We start from the raw sequence: 17,898 nt of genomic DNA on the forward strand, positions 1-17,898 counted from the left end.
ACCCAAAGTGACACAACAAGCCAGTTCTGGAACTTGGTACATAGCCTAGAGCTCCTAACTTCCAGTTTAATGACAGCTCTTTACATGATAGCTAACTATTAGAACAGTGGCGGGCAACCTGCAGCTCACAGGCCACACACGGCCCATCAAGGCAAGTCACTGGTGGGCTGACAGACCATTTGTTTACATTTGCATGGCCACCTGCAGCTCCCAGTGGCTGCGGTTTGCCATTCCCGGTCAATGGAAGCTGCAGGAAGAAGTGCAGGCCTAGCCGCTGCTTCCCACAGCTCCCATTGGCCGGGAACAGCGAACCGCTGCCACTGGGAGCTGTGGGTGGCTGTGCAAATGTAAACAAACAGTCTGGTGGCCCACCAGAGGCTTGCTTTGATGGGCCACATATTGCCCGCGGGCTGCAGGTTGCCACAACTGTATTAGATTGTTACGTTTAATTACATTTAAAGCAGTTTTAAAAGTCTTATGATGTCCTGTTCTTTGTGATTGCTGTTAGGTAAAGGCCTGACTCACTCACTCACACTGAAGTACTTATGGGAGTAATTCCAAGTCAGTGACTCTTCATGTAGGCACTATTCACCATGAGTAAGGGTTGCAAAACTGGGCCTCCAGTGATTAGAATATTATATTATATTGGAGGCGTCTTTAACTTCAGCATGCTGCCATGCTGTTCTTATACAGTAATAAGTCAGAATTTACCATACAACTTTAGGGGCACGAAAGGCCCACAGTTTAACTTATACCTCAAACAAACAGCCGTGAATCTTCACAGGAGCAGCAGTACAGAGGCAGCAAACAGAGCTGTAAACAGGGGAGGTTGGAGGGGAGTTCTGTTGGAGGAGAAGGGAGGAACAAGCCCCTGGTCCTTAGGGGCAATGAATGTGTTTTTTGTGGTTGTTGTGCATTTTTTTCTGTTCTGTGTGGATGTTCACCCCCCCCCCCTTGTTCAGTTTGTAGAGGCTGGTGGGGACAGTGTGCTGTGAGAGAAGCAGAATCCTGATTGGGGGTGGGGATTCCCTGATTAGGGGGACCTATAAAGGCAGTCACTCAGCCAGCAGCACAGGAGTTGGGGGGTGTGGGGGTGTTTTGGTTTTGGTTTGTTTGGATCTTTGGTGGGATTTTTTGTTTTGTATTTCTCCCTTGGCAGGAATTTAGGCAAGAAGGCTATGACAAGTACAGAGGCAGCAGTGATAAGCCAGGTCTTCGCTGCCGGGGGGGCGGGGGGGACAGGGAGAATCGATCTAAATTATGCAACTTCAGCATAATGTAGCTGAAGTCGATATACTTAGATCTACTTACCGCAATGTCTTCACTTCAGTAAGTCGATGGCTGACACTCTCCGGTTGACTCCTCCTGTGTTTCTTGCCCTGGTGAAATACCGGAGTTGACGGGAGACTGCTCAGCATTCGATATATCGCATCTAGACTAGATGCGATAAATTGACCCCCGCTGTATTGATCGCTGCCAGTCATTAATATACAATGCTACTTGAACACCTTTGCCTTTATTTCTGTCTTTCCTGAAGAGCACATAACCTTCAATGCCTGTACTTCAGTCATGACTACTATTCCACTGTATTTCTGTTATCTCTATAATATCTGGTTTCACTTCCTGCACCAGTACTTTTAGTTCCTCCATTTTGTTACCCAGGCTCCTTGCACTGGTGCACAAACATCTTAACTATTGCTGCTTGGCTTTGCCCACATTCCTCACCCACATTACCCGCTGCTCGTTGATCCAGCGGGTAATATAGACAAGCCCATAGTGACCAAAGCCAAGGAAGACACAATGAAGATGGCCAGATCTGACAGCTGCGGGATGTACATGATCCTAGAGCGGGTATCTGAAAAGACCTTTGTTTGTGTGAAGTGCCACTTGTTAGAGTTGATAGAAAAGATGATCTGAGGTTTGGATATGCTGATGGAAATTATGGTTAAGTTTCAAAGGGGGTTCAAGCAGATTATGAAGCAAAGGCAAGAGGAGGCTGAAGGCAAAAGCCAAGACTTATAGGTGCAAGCTGGACTGAAGAACTCTGAGGTGAGACTGCTGGATGAGGAAAGTGGCCAGTGGAAGCATGTGACTACAAGAACCAGGCGGAGGGAAAGACCAGCCAGTGAAGGAGAAATGGAGCTCAGAAACATGTTTGCTGAGTTGGATAATGAAGAAGAGGCACAGCAGGCAGTAACTGAAGGAGATAGGGCAAGGAAGAAGAGAAAAGTGGCTACTTCTGTAAGAAGAGGTAAAGAGCTAATGGAGATACCCAGAGTTCAGAGCCCTAGAAGTATACAGGATGACTTGCAGAAGATTGTAAGGAAGAATAAAAGACAAGAGGACTCACATCCAGAAAGAACAGCAGGAAGGCCAGAGAATCACACCATTGGTAGGAAAAGGCAAGTCTAATGACTGGGTATCATAGAATCATAGAATCATAGAATATCAGGGTTGGAAGGGACCCCAGAAGGTCATCTAGTCCAACCCCCTGCTCAAAGCAGGACCAAGTCCCAGTTAAATCATCCCAGCTAGGGCTTTGTCAAGCCTGACCTTAAAAACCTCTAAGGAAGGAGATTCTACCACCTCCCTAGGTAACGCATTCCAGTGTTTCACCACCCTCTTAGTGAAAAAGTTTTTCCTAATATCCAATCTAAACCTCCCCCATTGCAACTTGAGACCATTACTCCTCGTTCTGTCATCTGCTACCATTGAGAACAGTCTAGAGCCATCCTCTTTGAAACCCCCTTTCAGGTAGTTGAAAGCAGCTATCAAATCCCCCCTCATTCTTCTCTTCTGCAGACTAAACAATCCCAGCTCCCTCAGCCTCTCCTCATAAGTCATGTGCTCTAGACCCCTAATCATTTTCGTTGCCCTTCGTTGTACTCTTTCCAATTTATCCACATCCTTCCTGTAGTGTGGGGCCCAAAACTGGACACAGTACTCCAGATGAGGCCTCACCAGTGTCGAATAGAGGGGAACGATCACGTCCCTCGATCTGCTCGCTATGCCCCTACTTATACAACCCAAAATGCCATTGGCCTTCTTGGCAACAAGGGCACACTGCTGACTCATATCCAGCTTCTCGTCCACTGTCACCCCTAGGTCCTTTTCCGCAGAACTGCTGCCGAGCCATTCGGTCCCTAGTCTGTAGCGGTGCATTGGATTCTTCCATCCTAAGTGCAGGACCCTGCATTTATCCTTATTGAACCTCATTAGATTTCTTTTGGCCCAATCCTCCAATTTGTCTAGGTCCTTCTGTATCCTATCCCTCCCCTCCAGCGTATCTACCACTCCTCCCAGTTTAGTATCATCCGCAAATTTGCTGAGAGTGCAATCCACACCATCCTCCAGATCATTTATGAAGATATTGAACAAAACGGGCCCCAGGACCGACCCCTGGGGCACTCCACTTGACACCGGCTGCCAACTAGACATGGAGCCATTGATCACTACCCGTTGAGCCCGACAATCTAGCCAGCTTTCTACCCACCTTATAGTGCATTCATCCAGCCCATACTTCCTTAACTTGCTGACAAGAATGCTGTGGGAGACCGTGTCAAAAGCTTTGCTAAAGTCAAGAAACAATACATCCACTGCTTTCCCTTCATCCACAGAACCAGTAATCTCATCATAAAAGGCGATTAGATTAGTCAGGCATGACCTTCCCTTGGTGAATCCATGCTGACTGTTCCTGATCACTTTCCTCTCCTCTAAGTGCTTCAGGATTGATTCTTTGAGGACCTGCTCCATGATTTTTCCAGGGACTGAGGTGAGGCTGACCGGCCTGTAGTTCCCAGGATCCTCCTTCTTCCCTTTTTTAAAGATGGGCACTACATTAGCCTTTTTCCAGTCATCCGGGACTTCCCCCGTTCGCCACGAGTTTTCAAAGATAATGGCCAAGGGCTCTGCAATCACAGCCGCCAATTCCTTCAGCACTCTCGGATGCAATTCGTCCGGCCCCATGGACTTGTGCACGTCCAGCTTTTCTAAATAGTCCCTAACCACCTCTATCTCTACAGAGGGCTGGCCATCTCTTCCCCATTTTGTGTTGCCCAGCACAGCAGTCTGGGAGCTGACCTTGTTAGTGAAAACAGAGGCAAAAAAAGCATTGAGTACATTAGCTTTTTCCACATCCTCTGTCACTAGCTTGCCTCCCTCATTCAGTAAGGGGCCCACACTTTCCTTGGCTTTCTTCTTGTTGCCAACATACCTGAAGAAACCCTTCTTGTTACTCTTGACATCTCTTGCTAGCTGCAGCTCCAGGTGCGATTTGGCCCTCCTGATATCTTTCCTACATGCCCGAGCAATATTTTTATACTCTTCCCTGGTCATATGTCCAAGCTTCCACTTCTTGTAAGCTTCTTTTTTATGTTTAAGATCCGCTAGGATTTCACCATTAAGCCAAGCTGGTCGCCTGCCATATTTACTATTCTTTCGACTCATCGGGATGGTTTGTCCCTGTAACCTCAACAGGGATTCCTTGAAATACAGCCAGCTCTCCTGGACTCCCTTCCCTTTCATGTTAGTCCCCCAGGGGATCCTGGCCATCTGTTCCCTGAGGGAGTCAAAGTCTGCTTTCCTGAAGTCCAGGGTCCGTATCCTGCTGCTTACCTTTCTTCCCTGCGTCAGGATCCTGAACTCAACCAACTCATGGTCACTGCCTCCCAGATTCCCATCCACTTTTGCTTCCCCCACTAATTCTACCCGGTTTGTGAGCAGCAGGTCAAGAAAAGCGCTCCCCCTAGTTGGCTCCCCTAGCACTTGCACCAGGAAATTGTCCCCTACGCTTTCCAAAAACTTCCTGGATTGTCTATGCACCGCTGTATTGCTCTCCCAGCAGATATCAGGAAAATTAAAGTCACCCATGAGAATCAGGGCATGCGATCTAGTAGCTTCCGTGAGTTGCCGGAAGAAAGCCTCATCCACCTCATCTCCCTGGTCCGGTGGTCTATAGCAGACTCCCACCATGACATCACTCTTGTTGCACACACTTCTAAACTTAATCCAGAGACACTCAGGTTTTTCCACAGTTTCGTACCGGAGCTCTGAGCAGTCATACTGCTCCCTTACATACAGTGCTACTCCCCCACCTTTTCTGCCCTGCCTGTCCTTCCTGAACAGTTTATAACCATCCATGACTGTACTCCAGTCATGTGAGTTATCCCACCAAGTCTCTGTTATTCCAATCACGTCATAATTCCTTGACATCACCAGGACCTCCAGTTCTCCCTGCTTGTTTCCAAGGCTTTGTGCATTTGTATATAAGTAGGGTACTCCCTACTAATTGATAGGCTTGTCACCAGAGCTGATCTGGAGAACAGAAGGGTGTGTGTGCTGTCTGCCAGGAGCTAAGATACAAGATGTGGACCTGTGGCTGAAGAGGATCCTAATGGGAACAAGAAAGAATCCACTAATTGTCCTTCACAGAGGAACAAATGACACAGCTAGATTCTCATTGGAACATATCAAGGGAGACTATGCCAGGCTGGGGAAGATACTTAAGGAAATGGAGGCTCAGGGATCTTTAGTGGGATTCTACCTGCCCATGGAGGAGGAGAATAAAGGTGAGACAAGATTATGATGATCAATGATGGCTCAGACAGTGGTGTTTCCAAGGAGTGCTTTGGTATGTTTGACCACTGAGAGGCATTCATGGACAGAGAATAGTTCTCATGGTGTCAGAGTTCCCTCCCCACTCTGAACTCTAGGGCACAGATGTGGGGACCCGCATGAAAGACCCCCAAGCTCATTTCTACCATCTTAGGTTAAAAACTTCCCCAAGGCACAAATCTCTATTTGTCCTTGGACTGAGGTGTGCTGCCACCACCAAGTGATTTAGACAAAGAATCAGGGAAAGGACCACTTGAGTTCCTATTCCACAAAATAGCGCCCCAAGTCTACACCCCCTTGCCTGGGAAGGCTTGAAAAATAAACCAGGTGAGCACAAACCAGACCCTTGGTTTCTAGGACACTGAAAACCCAATCAGATTCTTAAAAAACAGAACTTTGTAATACAGAAAAAAAAGTAAAAGAAGCATCTCTGTAAAATCAGGATGGAAGGTAATTTTACAGGACAATCAGATTCAAAACACAGAGGATTTTCCTCTAGGCAAAACTGAAAAGTTACAAAAACCAGGGATAAACCTCCCTCTAGCACAGGGAAAATTCACAAGCTAAAACAAAAGATTAACTAATGCATTTCCTTCCTTTATTTACAATGTTTGTAATCTAGATGCTTAGTTCAAGTTGGGCTTTGGGAGATGTATTTGCCATGTCCTGATTCCTCACTGACCCGGAAAGAACCAACAAAGAGAACAAAGCAAAAACCTTCCCCCAAAGATTTGAAAGTATCTTCTCCCCTTATTGGTCCTTTTGGTCAGGTTCCAACCTTTACAACCTTTCTAACTCTTTACAGGTAAGGAGGGATTTTATGATACCCTGAGCTGTATGTTTATGACACATGGGATGGACTCCACCTCAGTAGGGAGGGAAATACACTTCTGGGATGGAGGTTGACACAACCCATTAGAAGAACTTTAAACTAGAAACCCAGGGGAGATCATTGCGAGATTCTCATGTAACCTCCATGCCTGATTTTTAACACTGAGAGGGAGGAAACTCAAGTAAGAATGGATACAGCAATAGAGAAAGGAACAGAAGTGGGTAGGAGAATGGACATTAAGAGGAAGGATAGTGTTGATACCAGTCAGATAGGCAGACCTGGCAGTAGAATGAAAGTACCCAATTGGGCAAGGAATGTGGGTGAAGCCAAGCAGCAATAGTTAAGATGTTTGTACACCAATGCAAGGAGCCTGGGTAACAAAATGGAAGAACTAGAACGGTGGTTCTCAAACTTTTGTACTGGTGACCCCTTTCACATAGCAAGCTTCTGAGTGCAACCCCCCCTTATAAATTAAAAACACTTTAAAATATATTTAACACCATTATAAATGCTGGAAGCAAAGTGGGGTTTGGGGTGGAGGCTGACAGCTCACGATCTCCCATGTAATAACCTCATGACTCTCTGAGGGGTCCCAACCCCCAGTTTGAGAACCTCTGAACTAGAAGTACTGTTGCAGGAAGTGAAAGCAGATATTCTAGGGATAACAGAAATACGGTGGAATGGTAGTCATGACTGGAGTACTGGCATTGAAGGTTATGTGCTCTTCAGGAAAGACAGAAATAAAGGCAAAGGTGGTCGAATAGCATTGTATATTAATAATGAGATAAATTGTCAAGAAACTAGAAGTGATGGAATGGATAAGACAGTCTGTTTGGGCCGAAATCACTTTGGGGAAGAAAGCTACTAGAATTTACCCTGATATATTGCTTGGGGTGTGTTACAGACCCCTAGGATCTGATTTGGAAATGGACAGGGATCTCTTTAATGTCTGTAATGAAATAAATTCTGTTGGGAATTGTGTGATTAAGGGAGACTTTAACTTCCAAGATATAGACTGGAGGACAAGTGCTACTAATAATAGAAGCCCAGAGTTTCCTGGATGTGATAGCTGACAGATTTCTTCAACAAATAGTTGTTGAACCAACAATAGGTGATGCCATTTTAGATTTGATATTGGTGAGTAGTGAGGATCTCATAGAAGAACTGGTTGTATAGGACAACCTTTGTTCGAGTGATCTTGAGTTAATTCAGTTTAAATTAAATGGAAGGATAAACAAAAATAGATCTGCAACAAGGGTCTTTGATTTCAAAAGAGCTAACATAAAAAAAATAAAAGAATTAGTTAGGGACTATGTTTCCTCTATGCTGCGTGGCTGCGCAGAAGACTATCAAGAGCCACACAGGTGTAGCTTCAGGGGAGAGGAGAAGAGAGAGGTAGGGGGTGTGCTGGACTGCAATGGCAGGGAGAGGCACCTCTCCCCTGGCCCCAGCCCCCGGAGCTACCGTGGCCGGGGAAAGATGGTTCTCCCCCAGCCCTGGGCTGCTGCGGTGAGAGAGGGCTGGTGGAGTCTTCTCTCCCCACTGCAGCCCCGGGGCAGCCTTCACCCCAAACTCCTCCTCCCAGGCCCCGCCCCAGAGCCCGCACCCCCAGCCAGAGCCTTCACCCCACGCAATCCAACACTCTTCCCCAGCCATGAGCCCCTTCCCACACTCTGAACCCCTCAGCCCCACTCCCAACACTCATCACCTCCATATTGGTGCACACAACAAAAGTCATTCTGCACATGGATGTAAACAATTAGAGGGAACATTGGTTAGAGAAGTGGACTGGATAGAAGAACTCAAGGATCTCAATGTGAAGGAGGCTTGGAATTAGTTTAAGCCAATGTTGCACAAGTATCTGAATCCTGCATCCCAGGCAAAGGAAAAAAATGTGTAGGGGAGATTGCAGATCAAGCTGGATGAGCAAGCATCTCAAACAGGTGATTAAGAGAAAGCAGAAAGCCTACAAGGAATGTAAGATGAGAGGGATCAGCAAGGAAAGCTACCTCTTGGAGGTCAGAAGGCATAAGGGTCAAGTGAGAACGGCCAAAAGCTAAGCAGAGTTGGACCTTGCAAAGGGAATTGAAATCAATTTATATAGCCATATAAATAAGAAGAAAACAAGGAAAGAAGTGGGACCACGAAGCACGGAGGATGGGGTAGAGATGAAAGATTATCTAGGGATGGCCCAACACCTAAACAAATACTTTGCCTCCTTTTTAATGAGGCTAATAAAGGGCTTAGGGGCAGTGGCAGAGTAGCTAATGTCAATGAGGATATGGAGTTAGAAATTACCACATCTGAGGTGGAAGTCAAACTCAAACAGCTAAATGGAACTAAATCAGGGGGCCCAGATAATCTCCATCTTTGAATAATAAAGCAAGTGGCGCATGAAATTGCAAGCCCAATAGCAAGGATTTTTACTGAATCTGTAAACTTGGGGATCATACCCTATGAATAGGGATTTACTAATATAGTTCTTATTTTTAAGAAAGGGAAAAACATGATACAGGAAACTACAGGTTTGTTAGATTGAATTCAATTGTATGCAAGGTCCTGGAACAAATTTTGAAAGAGAAATAGATAAAGACAGAGAGGTGAATGGTAATTGGGATAAAATACAACATTTTAAAAACGTAGATTGTGCCAGACAAAACTGATCTCCTTCTTTGAGAAGATAACTGATTTTTTTAGACAAAGGAAATGCAGTAGCTCTAATCTACCTGCATTTCAGTGAGGCATTTGATACAGTTCCACATAAGAAATTATTAATTAAATTGCAGAAGATGGGAATTAATATTAGAATTGAAAGATGGATAAGGAATTGGTTAAAGAGATAACTACAGCAGGCCATACTGAAAGTTGAACTGTCAGACTGGAGGGAAGTTACTAGCGGAAATCCTCAGGGATTGGTCTTGGGACCAATCTTATTTAACAGTTTTATTAATCTTGGCACAAAAAGTGAGAGTGTGCTAATAAAACTTGTGGAGGACACAAAGTTGGTAGCTATAGCCAAGAGAGTCCGGTGGCACCTTAAAGACTAACAGATTTATTTGGGCATAAGTTTTCATGGGTAAAAAAACCCACTTCTTCAGATGATTCTGTTAGTTTTTAAGGTGCCACCAGACTCCTTGGGGTTTTTTTTTGTGGATACAGACTAACACAGCTACCCCTCTGATACTTGACCTATGAGGAAAGGTTAAAAAAATTGGTCCTGTTTAGTTTTGAGAAAAGAAGACTGAGCGGGCACCTGATGATAGCAGTCATCAAATATGCTAAGAGCTGCTATAATCAATTGTTCTTCATGTCCACTAAAGGTAGGACAAAAATATTATGTTTAATCTGCAGCATGGTTAGATATTTGAAAGTTTTCCCTAACTGAAAGTTAAGTCCTGAAGTAGGATTTCAAGGAAAGTTGTGAAATCCCCATCTTTGGAGATTTTTAAGACCAAGCTGGACAAACACCGTCAGAGGTGGTCTAGGTTTACTTGGTCCTGTCTCAAGACCTGATGACTTCTTGAGGTCCCTGCTATCCCTGCATTTCTATGATTCTATACAATGGATGAACCCTTTCAGGAAAGAATCAATTTGGCTCAAATGTCTTCTTTCCCATGTAACTAACTTAATTCTTAGAAATTTCAGCTTTATGGGCCATATAATAATTCAATGTATGTGAAAATCTTCCCACCACCTTGCCTTTTTCCTGCCCATAAGGTCTTGTAAGTTAGGTCCCCTTCCCCAAAGAGGCAATGGTCTAAATTTATTCTCGGTGTAACTCAGTGACTTTAATAGAATTATATTAACAATGAGTATGCTTCAGTCCTTCTTTCTTGCTACCTTGTTGACTTCGATTTTGCTAGAGGCTCTCTTGGTCCCCCTGCCTTTGATGAATAAAAGCCCACTGCCAGACAGATGCTCCAGTCTGATATCTTTGCCTTGAGCTCCTAAACTAACTAGATATCTCTAGCACCACATAGAAAATGAGCTTTGGTGGTCAATGCAGGTGTGATCCATGGTAAACCTTGCATCTTGGACTGACAGTTGCATATGCTTAAAGCCTCATTTGCCAATATCCTTCTGCTTCCAAATCATATAAATATTTTGTAAGGAGCTCTCCAAAGATCAGAATAAAGGTTAATTGAAACAAGGATAACTCAACAAAATAGACACTCATGGATACTCTCCCCAGAGCTTTTAGCAGTGCTACTAGTACTTGGTATGTTATAGGCTTCCTCCTGTTAGGTAGACATATACATCTTTATCTTTATCTTTCTAACAGGTATACATATTGAAAAACCTGCCACGTGTTGAGGAAAGTCAATGTTTGTAGCAAATCTCTTCCCTTAATAGCCAACCATCCACTAATATTCTGGAAAGATGGTCTTTTCTTGCATCTGAGCATCAATCAGGTGTGGGTGAAATTCTATGCCTATGTCATGCAAAAGGTCAGACAAGATGATTATGATGGTCCCGTCTGGTCTTAAATTCTATTAATCTGCTCTGTACAACCAATTCAAAAGTTTTATTTTATAAACATGATTAGAGGCCAAAATGGTCAGAGTTTAAGGAACTTCTGAGATTATTTTTTCTTCAGTATCTTCTTTCTCTAGGACATGTTCTTCTATGTACTGTATGTGTACCATCCTTCTGGATATGCTTCAGGCAAGTACTGGGTTTCTGATGAACTGATCTATAATTTACATCCCATTTTTCCCCATCACCAATTGTTTTATTTAGATATGTTAATTTAAAAGTCAATTTCAATTTCCTGCCCTTTCTGTTTTCCACATCCCACCTCAGAGGTAAAGCCATAACCATTTAGTTTGTAATGGTTATGGTTTATGTTCTTTTCTCTTTGATCACTCAAGAAAATGCCTGTATGTAAGTATTTTAAGTCACATTCTTTTTAATTCTGGGTGGCTAGTTATCTTTTTTAACATGTAATTCCTTAGCATTCTTGGCTCATGTTGCCAGATTCTATCACTATCACTGTTTCAGAATCGAAGCTTCAGAAGAGTAAATAGTTTTGTTACCAGCAAGATCCTACAGGCCTTTGAAAGTATTATCCTCAAGGGTCTAACCTATTTTAGTATTCAACAGATAGCATTTCCAAGGTTAAAACACCATTCTTCATAAGAACCCTTTTGAATATTATTGAAGAACACATTTGGCTTGAGAAGTAGTGACTGATGATGCTATTGATTTTTAACCTTGTTGTTTTTCTAGATAGTGCATTCTATTTGATACTGTTTATTAAATATATTTAGGGAACAAAGCAAAATTTTCAGATCTCGAAGAAACAAAATGAAACACAACCCCCGGCATTGTTTATATGTTCAAGGGTTATTATTATGTTTGATCTCCTACTTAATTTGTACATCTGTTAACTGTTGTTAAAATTTCAGGAGAAATAAGTAAGAAGGAGAAATATGTCACAACAGAGTATTAACCCAGTTCTTCCTTCATTCATCTTTGTTTTCTTTACAGCTGCATCTGTTTGATTTTTATATTCTCATTTTTATTACAGTTCTTGGTATTTTGTTGTATTTCATGTTACCCTTTTCAAAATATAGACACTATTTTTCTTATTGTTGACTAAATTGACAAACTAACTGTCTGACTGAGGCAAAGTGTTTTCCTTTTCTCAGGAAAAAAATAACCTTTTTCAGTGCACACTGTTTCCTGTCAGATTAAGTCATTTAATATACCTTTAATAATCATTTACACTTACTGAGCTATTGTACTAAAAGGTTGTTGTTTCAAAATGGCATTGCTGTGTCAGTCTATGTAATTGATGCAAGTGAGAGGTCAGTGGAAGAATCCCTACACTATTGACATTTTAACTGTAGTTGAACAATGTAATATTCTATCCTTTAAATCCTTTAATTTAATTAATAATAATTAATAATTCAATGGTAATTTTGACTGTAAAATCACAGCCAGTGCCTTGTTCAGTGAAGGAAACTTCTCTTCCACCTTCAGACATGCAATAGTCCAAACAACACTTTAAAAAACCCCAACACCCTGAATACATCAGTTCTAGCCAACTACTTCTCAGAATCAAACCTTCTGTACTTGAGCAAGTTCATACAGAAGCTAGCCAAAGGACAACTTCAAACTAATCTAATTGAAGCTAATATCCTGGACCCAGAATAATCTGAATTCAGATCAGGATGTGGGATGGAAATAGCTTTAATGGCACTGACGGATATCCATTCTCATTCTCCCGGACCTCTCTGCTATATTCAACACTGTCAATCATGAGATATTGCTATGCTGCCTGCAAAGAATGGCAGGAGTCCGGCAGAAAGTGGTAAAATTATTTAATTTCTTCCAGAGGGACACATCCAAAGAGTAGTGATGGAGAACTGCACCTCCACCACTAGACACACAGGACTGGAGAGAAAATTGATACTTGATTGTGGTTTTTGGGCATCTAATAAAATATTCTTAAAAATTGCCAGTTATTATTCACTTTTAAGATTTTGAAGCCACTGTGCACTTCCCTTTGGTTGAAGGTAGGTACTCACAGTTGGTCAGTTCAGTCCATAGTTTAGAGATGGATCCATGGTCCTTATGGATAGTAAAAGCCAATGGAAAAGTTTCAGTTCAGTAAGGACTGGAACTGCAAATGTTTTCCTTTAAAAGGGCAAGGTAGTACAAGCAGGGTGCATTCCATTCAAGAAGTCAATCCTTGACCATTACACCTCCAGTTTCACTGGGATTCCTTTGATTTCTTGCACTTTTACTAGTCTAAATTTAGGGTTGGACAGGAAATGTAAATTGTGATGGTATTGTGGCACGCCAATATTCACCACTGTAGTGTACTTAGGATATGTTTTGTACAAAGTATGCCTTGTGAGGTTATGCCTTGTGAGATATCATTCTAAAAGTCTTGATCAATTAGGCATTAATATGTCATTGGATTGTATGTGCTGTGGTCATATGTGAAGTTATGATGTTTGGCTATGTATGTGTTACTGAAACATGTGAGGTTGAAAAAACCCACAAGCAGCCTTTCAGGTACAACAGTAAAAAGATCAAGCAATTTAATGGCTTATTGAAGACATGCACACAAGCACAATGATTACCCCAGGAACTGTGTACAATAGAAACCGCTCAGAGATAGCACTACACAATGGGAACTGTTTGACCCAGGTCACAGCAAAAGAGCTTTCCAGAAAGTTGGAAGAAGATATAAAAAGGGGGAAATGACACCATGATGGTACCTCATTCTCCCTACAACAGCACACCTGGAAACACCTGAGGAATTAAGTCTGAACTGGTGGAAGTGATGGTCCCAGGCTAAGGGATATGAAAATTTGGGAAACCGAAGCTGCAAAGCCAAGGCAGCTTGTGCTTTAAGACTCTAACAGTGTGTTTATCACTCAGGGTGAAAATTTTCTATTTCATGTCCTACCTATCTAATATGTTAAGCTCAGTTTGAGGATTTTCTTATTTACTAGGTAATCTGATTGATCTGTTTGCTATCATTTATAAACGCTTAAAATCTATCCTACTGTAGTTAATAAACTTATCTTATGTTTTAATCCAAACCAGTGTGTGTATGACTAGGGTGCTGGGGAAAATCTCAGTTTGGTTACCATGAGTGTGCATGGTCGTCTTCACATTGAGGGGAAGGTAGACCAAGTGTTACAACCATATACTGGCCAGATTTGACCAGGGCAGGACAGTACTGCTCTGGGTTCATACACTGGGAGGCTGGTGGTTAGAGAGCCTGCATATGACTGCAGCTGGATGTGTTCCTACCTGTGTGAATGCTGGTGAAAGTACAAGCTTGGAGGGCTTTTCAACCTGTCTCAGCAGCACAGTGTGAGAGGGAGCCCAGGCCGGTGGGCCAGAGGGCTCAATGGTAACCCAGTTCCAAGTGGCACCTTAGAGACTAACAAATTTATTAGAGCATAAGCTTTCGTGAGCTACAGCTCACTTCAAGTGAGCTGTAGCTCACGAAAGCTTATGCTCTAATAAATTTGTTAGTCTCTAAGGTGCCACAAGTACTCCTTTTCTTCTTGCAAATACAGACTAACACGGCTGCTACTCTGAAACCAATTCCAAGTGGCACCCTGGAGAGAAACAGGTATTATAGCTTTGATTATCTCCTCTGGCAATGGCCAAATGCCCTTAACACTCATGATGGCTTCCCATCTGCTTCATGGTTCAGTTCATGAAGTTGTGCATTTTTATTGATAATATATTAATATGGTCTGGGATCAATGTTCCCTCTAATTTCTTCCATCCATGTGTGTAATAAGTTTTGTAACATGCACTGTGGTATGTGCACATGTGCGCCACCAGTAGAAACAAAAAACCTAGACATAATATATATTTTTAAAAAGTGACCATAGGGATAATTACTCCAGGCAGGACAGGTTAGGCATTTTAGAACTCAATACTCAAAAAATTAAATGCAAGTGTAAGAGAGAAATACAAATTATGAAATGCATACACCAGTCAAAAAACTAAAATAACACACTTTAAAAGAATAAAGTTACAGAAAATACATATGTATTTCAGGAAGTACCAAGAAGTAGCATTAACAATAATACAAGTATATGTTGGGAGGTGAGTGTGAAAGAGTGTGTGTGTGTGTGTGACACAGAGACACACACACACAGTGTATTTGTGTGTGTGTGTGTGAGAGAGAGAGAGACAGAGACAGATTGTGTGAGCTGGCTGCTGGGAAAGTCTCAGAGTCTCTTTAAGAAAGGCACTCACGTACTGCCCACAGGCTAGAGTCTTCAGCTGAGCCAGGCTGTCCCCTCTCCCCTGCTCTGTGGAGATGGAGTACAGGGTTGGGGGAAGGGGGACAAGGGACACCCCCCCACATCTCCTCCCCATACTGCTCTTCACAGCCAGCAGGAGGGTCCTGGGAGCAGCTGTAGGAGCAACGTGGCTGCAAAGCAGGAGTGAGGGGCACCTGAACACACGCTGCCAGATGTGCACGGTTCTGCTAATCAAGTGTGTGGCCCTTGAATCACAGTCAGCCGCACAGCTTAGAGGGAACACAGTCTGGGAGGTGGTGTACCCTATAGGTATAGTTATTTAGATAAGGCATAGGTATATATTAAGCAAGGCAAGGAGTCTACAAGTCTTAAGGCCTGTAAGACAATAACTTAGATAAGGCATAAGGCCCCAAAAGTATTAGCATAAACAGCTAACAGCTGTAATGACTAAAATTCTGACAGGTAACCACAAGACACAGTTTATACCAATTTGAGATATTTTATATTATGTTCTTTTCCAACCAAAAGAATACCACAGTAACTAGTGTGTGTGTGTGTGTGTGTGTGTGTGTATGCTAATAATCTTGAGAAGGACATCCCAATATTAGTAGGGTGAGGAAATACAGATAAGGAAAAGGGACTGAAACCGCTTCTGAATATTCATTGAGCATGGTGGCATCAACACAACACATTATTAAAGCTGTATCCCAGTCTACATGCCTTGGGAGATTCCAGAATGATGACACTGGTCGTGGTGGTGATGATGATGACATATATTTCAGATTTTTCTGCAAGGGATGGTGCAAGTATATGGATGCTCAGATGCTCATCTTATATTATCCCTACCTTCTTTAATGGGTTGGAGTGTTTGTAACTTGCTAATTGTGCTAAATAAGAATATTATAAGGAAAGAATGTCTTTGCTGAATGTAATTGTCTCCTTCGTTCACATCAGGATAACCAGATTAATAGTAATTCTAATAACTCTGGGCCTGATCTTGGAATTAGAACACACCAAACCTCAGAGTGTTAACTGGGAATTCTCAAGTAATCAATATAATTAATACACAATAGATCAGGCAACACTGGCTCACTTGGGGATGTGACTTACTTGGGGATCTCACTTACCTGAAGTAACCAGCATCTCTAGTTTTTCAGCCCAGGGGATCCTACCTTCAAAGAATCCCTTTGTTTCCTAAGTGATGGATAACTAAATATCTTTTTGATCCTCTTACATTTCTCAAAGTCCATTTTCTTTGCCTTAAGAACCAGGAAGACCTCTTGGGTGTGCAGACTTTAGTCTTTCCCTTAACGTACTCACCAAGCTGCCATTTGTTAGCTTGATTGCTTTATTTACCTTATATGTACTTTCACTGTCTAAGGCTTAAAAGCTTGACCCAAACGAGTAAGTCTGCCCCCAAAACATATTTTGGAATATATGTTCAGCACACATTCATAACTTTTTACATACTGTGCATCCATACATCACCCAATGATATTCATGGCTGGTGAATAACCAATTTAAATATACATTATTCAATACACTTTTATAGTACAATAGTATTGTATGCAATCAGTTGATTCAATTGCTTATTCTTGGGGTTCAAATCTCCTGTTCTTCCCATGGGGTATCTGGACCCACATTGTCACAATAAATACCTCTAGAACAGTGTTTCTTAACCTTTTTTCATTTGCATACCCCTAAAAATTTCAAATGGAGGTGTGGACCTCTTTGGAAATCTTAGACATAAACTATGGACCCCCAAGGGTCTGGGACCAAAGGTTTAAAACTACTATTGTATGGTAATGACAAACTTTTGTGGACCCCTTAGGCATGGTCTATGGAGTTCCAGGGGTCTGTGGACAACAGGTTGAGAACCACTGCTCTAGAAGAATCAGAACCATCTTTTCTGTATTTGAAAATCAGATAATATTATCTAAAAGAAGCTAGAAAATGTCGTATTCCTTGAAATGCATTGTTATTTTTAACAAGTGAGCAAGACAATGCACAATTATATGAGAGTTGGAAATATTTCAGGTTTATAATGAAAGAAAACAAACTGCAAAATCAGTTTTCTTCTTTGCAAATGTTACTATCAAACATGGCGGGGAGAGATCGCTCCGTGGTTTGAGCTTTGGCCTGCTAAACCCAGGGCTGAGTTCAATCCTTGAGGGGGCCATTTAGGGATATGGGGCAAAAATTGGGGACTGGTCCTGCTTTGAGCAGGGGGCTGGACTAGATGACCTCCTGAGATCCCTTCGAACCCTGATATTCTATGATTCTATGAAATCTCCTCGCTAAAATTATAGGCTACTTCAAATAATGATTGTTTTACAATATTTATGTACTTACCTTATAATTTAATCATTGATCATAAAAGTTGCTATTGTTGCTACTGTGGTGGTATATCTGTTGTATAAACACAATTTAAAGTCCCTTTGTCAGATCTGATTCTCAGTTACACCAAATGTAAAACCAGAGTAAGACTTCTGACATAGTCGGCTTCATGCTTATATTGTTGAGATCAGAATCGATTCCCTTGTATTTCGTATGTAGAGAATTTTTTAGGCTAAGTGATTTAGAATAGAGCAGGGGTCGGCAACCTTTCAGAAGTGGTGTGCCGAGTCTTCATTTATTAACTCTAATTTAAGGTTTCGCGTGCCGGTAATACATTTTAACGTTTTTGGAAGGTCTCTCTTGATAAGT

This window comes from Dermochelys coriacea, chromosome 3 (assembly GCF_009764565.3).
Source record: "Dermochelys coriacea isolate rDerCor1 chromosome 3, rDerCor1.pri.v4, whole genome shotgun sequence".
NCBI classification, from domain to species: Eukaryota; Metazoa; Chordata; order Testudines; family Dermochelyidae; genus Dermochelys; species Dermochelys coriacea.